Below are 5,402 nucleotides of genomic sequence, written 5' to 3'. Positions count from 1 at the left end.
GGAGGGTAGCATTGCTACCCTTTATAAGAATATATGGTGGGTGTGGAGCCATGGGGTATGGAATGTTGTTGTGAAGAGATGGATTTTAACAAGTGTGTTAGGTTGGAAAGGAGGGGGCAGGGACTTGGTTCCTAGCACACGAGGATGCATGGTGGAGGGGATTTTGTTGTACACTCATTACTTGGGGCGGGGAAGGGTTGAATCATTGTGGGATGTGAAGTGTGGGGGGAGGGATGAAACGGTGCAATAGAGGGTTGAATCTTAGTGGATCGTGGCAATAAGGCCACTCTACCACTTACAATACATCACTACATATTTAAATAATGTATAAAAGATTCTACCCGCTGCTCAATAGGAATTGCATTTCAAAACAGTCTACATGGCTTGTTTGTCAGAAGGGTTTCACCAATGGCATGTGCCTTTAGGGGCCTAAAGGCCCTATTATGGGTTGGCAATCGAGCAACAAGCGCACACGTCACATGTTTAGCTAAGATTTTGACTTAGAGGTGTTTAATCATAATCTGGCACACGGTAGCTTCGCACCACTAGCTTTTCAACCAAGTGCAATGGCCAATTGTGTGAATCAATGTTTCCTCTCATACTATGTTGAATTACTATCACAACATTGCCATTAGTAGGGTAAAACTAACCTATTTCACAATGGTGTAAACCCAGTTCACGTTCCTTATTAATGGGCGAACAATCTAACACTTAGGCTATGTTTGGTTTGAAGGAAAAGGTAGGAAAATGTAAGGAAACCAGTACAAGGTTTGTAAAGGTTTCCATGTGTTTCCCTTTCTTTCCCTATTTTTTCCTTCAAACCAAACACGATATTAGTGAATTCTACTTCATAATGATAGGAAAAGCCGACATCAAAGGATTAAAAAGCAATGTCGCTATGAATGTTTGGTTGCCACAAGCTAATTATACTTGTGGTAACTTTTCTAACATCTCTATTTTCAAATTCCGAAAGTCTAAAGGATCCATAGCTACATTTTCATGGTCTGTATTCGTACTATACATCAGAATCAAATGAGTTGCGACCCTTTTTTTCCATACGAGATTTTCTGTTCTTGTTGAGCTTATTTTAGGACACCTATGCTATCTTTTAACAAATGTGTTGCCCCATCCAAACTCCCCACCTGATAATGTCCTCTGCCTAGATTGGTCCATCGATGTGAGCCTTGGGTCTAAAAGGAGGGGCAATGTCCTGCCTCTGACTAACGGAATAAGTAAAATAACATTAAAAGTAATGGTATTTCACACCTCTCAAGTCATTTTATAAAGTCGGACAAAAGTCAAACTCAACAGGGTCTTCTTTCCCTACTAATTCCGCCAAGCCCATTTCCTTGGTTGTGGTTTCACTAGATAGTAGACAGAAACAATGGGAATCTCATTAATCCATTCATGAACACAACTAATTAGATGACCAAGCATTTGGATACCTTAAGAAAGTCATAGTTACTCCATCATTTGCCTGCGCTTGGTTGAGTTTCTTCACTTTGACATTTAGAGCATTGGGTAGGAATCACATTGTGTTAGTATATGTAGGGACCATCACAATGCTTTGTTTTAATTAAACATTTGGATTCCCCCTGTCTATACTAGTTTTGAGTCTACTGTTCAACGCCTGGGGAAGGCCCCCAAGGGAGCCATTCCCCAGCCAACACGTGGCGACCCGCCCTCGCCACGAAAGTAGCTCAAGCAGCTTGCCAACAACTGATGGGTTCGGGATCAAGACCCCATGCGTAGCACTTAGAGCCCATCCTTTTGTCCCAAGGTTACGGATCCATTATACTAACTTCCCTTGCCTACATTGTTCCTTCCACTAGAGGTTGTTCACCTTGGAAACCTGATGCAATTATGAGTACAACTAAGTGTAGTCGGCACTTGGTCCTCCAAATTTATAAGGTCTTTTGGGGACACACCAGACACCACGCGACATGCAATGCTCTTCCAACCGCTGGACCCTACCTCTAGCTAAGCTGATTCTAGGGTGGGCATGCTATTAAATAGAAAAGATAAACAAGGCCCTATCTCCAAACTCCCTAACGTTGTTGTCAACCACCCCATTCTAATTCGGTAATTTTAACCTGATTCCCTTTCTAAACTTGCACTAATCAATGTAGCATTAAATAATAACTCCAATGCAATTTGGTTAACTACCAATTGATGGTATCTTAGTTGGTGGGATCTATGGATGTTTGTAGGGTGGGTTAAGGGGCTAAGTGTATGGGGATGGGCCACCCAATTGTATAGCACCGACACAAGTATAAAAAAAAAAGAATCATCTTATTTTAAAAAATCAATTTGGTTAATTGGATTTTTTTTTTCAAATTATTGGTGTCTTAGTCGGTTTTTCTTGAACACTCTGTTCAAATGTCCGATGCAATGCAACTCTAACAACATGAAATGAGCCTATTTTTTCACAAATTGTTTCTCGTCAATAATTTGACCCTATATTTAGTAGGGATGCAAATGGATCGGATCGGATTTGAATTAGGATATATCCGAATTTGATCTGATAAAGTGTAGGTCCAATCCAATCTGAAGATTTGTTCGGATCTCACAAATATTGAGTTGGATTCGAATCTGATTAGGATGTTGGATATCCAAATTTGATCCAATTTAATTTAAAAAAATAATAAATTATTAAAAGAAAAAGAAAGTATAATAGTTTAAATAAAGAAATGAAGATAGGGGTGATCTGAATCTGATCCAAAAATCTGAAATGAGGATATCCAAATCCAACAAAATAGGATTGGACTTCAGATGGATCTATTTGCACCCCTAGGAATTAGAAGGCAATATCCAATGTTGGTTGCAGCTCCCCGAGCTCCTTTGAAGGGATCAAGGGGTGGGCTAGAAGTGGATGGTGAAATTCTGGGTGTGATTTCATTAGGCTCGGTTTGGAAAGAGTACAAATACAATTGTAGAGTGCAAAAACTTATATTTTGTATATATTTCATTGTACATTTGTATTTGTACTCTTTCTAAATTGAGTCATAGGCTGTATTTGGTTGCAATGCAAATAAATCTGCACTGGTGCAAAATCATGAAAGTGTAAATGATTTGAATGTAAATTTTGACATATTTTTGTTTCAAATTTTAGCTTATTTTATTTAATTGCTGTACAAATAAAATAAATTAAGACATGAAAGAGAATAAAATAAAATCCAAAACAAAATTAAACAAAAATTTGCATTTTTTACATTTGCACTCTCATACATTTGTACTAATGCAAATAAATTTGCACTGTAACCAATTACAGCGTTCAAACAATGATTCAAATCGTACGAATTATATTTTCTTTTCTTCAAACAATTTGCAACCCCATCCATCTTATTTAGGATTCACATCGCTGCGACAGTCACAGGCTCACAGCACTTAGTCGCTTGTGACTAGAATTGTTCACAGGTTGGACTTATTAGGTTCAGCCCCTAAATATTTTACATTGCTTTTAGGCCGGGGTCAGTCAAATGTTCACAAATGCTAAATTCTAGTTCAGCCATGAATATATCTACTTGGAACCTCCAATCAATTATAGACAGACGAACATACATGGCTATCCATTAGGGGTGCCCCGTTTAGGGGTGCAAGTTGGGCGGGTTGGGTCAGGTTTATGATCAACCCAGGCCTAGTTCTAAAATTTAAACTTAAGGCTTGAGCCTGAATCGAACCCTAGGTCAAGCCTGATTTTTCCAACCCGAGGCCAGTCTACATTGTAATTTGATGAATTCAGGTTGGGTTTGGGCCCAAGCCAAGCTCGGATTAGTCAATAAACACACTCTAAAATTATACATATATATGTATTTATATAAATGTGTATACATATATTTATGTATATATATGCAAAATATGTAAATAGGTAAATATATATACAAATATGTATATATATATATATATATATATATATATATATATATATATATATATATATATATATATAATATGTATACAAAATTGACATATATAGATACGCATATAGTTGGGCTGGGCTCAGGCCGGGTTTGAGCTACCTAAGGGCTAGGCTCGGGCCCGGCCCAAAAAATAGAAAAACTTGATTTCTTGGACCCAAGCCCAACCCGTGTAAAATTTCAGGCTGGGCCAATTCAGGCTCAGATTGGACCCGCCCAAGTTGCACCCCTAACCCTATTCCCTGACCGCAGAATTTATCAACCAACCATCCATTTGTTTTATTGATGTTTGTTTTTTAATTTTTGTCATTAAATAACGGAAAACATTTAAATGATCTCAAGTAAGTGTAAAAATAGAACTGAAAATCACCTCTTTGTGAAAAAGTTAAAAAATATATCCAGTCTGTGATCTGTTACCAACAAAAGACTCCAACATGTCCCAACTAGCCGTACATTAAGAATATATTCCTCAAGAGTAAGGTTTGGCTGAACATGATGGCTGTTCAGAAGGCTGTGGAGTCGATGATAAGGTTCCTGGGCCCATGAATTTATTACTGGCGTGGTACCTCATCATTGGTTTTATAGTCTGTTGAACAATCATCGCGTTTGGCTAATTCAAATCCATCCCAAACAGGATTTGGTTGAACACGATGGCTGTTCAGCCGACTGTGAAACCAATGATAAGGTTCCATGTTAGATTTAAAAACATGGGTTACAGTGGGGCCCATGAATTTATTACATGGAACCTCATCGTTGATTCTACATCCCACTAAACAACCATTGTATTTAGTTAATTTAAATTCATCCTGAACAAGGTCTGGTTGAACACATGTTTTAAAAGTGAGGCTGAACAAGGTTTGGCTGAACACGATGTTTTAAAAATGAGGCTGCAGTGGCTTGTTAGGACATGTTGGGAGCCTCTTGTTGATAGCAGATCTGACTTCTTCCCATGCAAAACCCAAATACTTTTTAATGGCCTTATTTTGATCATCTTAATATTACAAAATCACACACATTTTCTTCAATTTCCTTTCTAATAATAGAATCCATATAAAACAACTTATTAGGCTTAAGGCCATGTTTGTGAATGCTTAAAAATAAGTGCTTATTTGGGTGGGGATCATACCATTAAGCACTTATTGGTATTTGGAAAATAAGTCTTAAATAAGTGTTTATTTTTTAAGTCCAAATTTTCAACTTTTTTTAAGTGTTCATACAATTAGCATTTATTCAATTTTTCTCCCATAATTGTCCCCAATAAATTTTTAGAATACCAATTATACCTTTTTACAAAACAATTTTATAAATACACTTTTATAAAAGTAATTTTATGAAAAGTACTTTTACGGAAATAAAATATTTTTACGAAAATACTTTTATAAAAGTACTTCTATGAAAACATTTTTATAAAAATACTTTTACAAAAGCATTTTTATAAAAGTGCTTTTACATGAAAACACTTTTATGAATGTAATTTTATGAAAA

At 36.7% G+C, this 5,402-nt stretch overlaps 1 pseudogene; it reads right to left on the bottom strand.

Moving 5' to 3' along the window:
• Positions 1-235: 235 nt before the first annotated feature.
• Positions 236-1,826, bottom strand: LOC148804235 (25S ribosomal RNA; annotated as a pseudogene).
• Positions 1,827-5,402: the final 3,576 nt, after the last annotated feature.

This window comes from Nelumbo nucifera, chromosome 1 (genome assembly GCF_055504915.1).
Source record: "Nelumbo nucifera cultivar China Antique chromosome 1, China Antique-T2T, whole genome shotgun sequence".
NCBI classification, from domain to species: Eukaryota; Viridiplantae; Streptophyta; class Magnoliopsida; order Proteales; family Nelumbonaceae; genus Nelumbo; species Nelumbo nucifera.
Note: the sequence above shows the minus strand (reverse complement) of the source record. Positions and strands in the feature narration are given on the sequence as shown.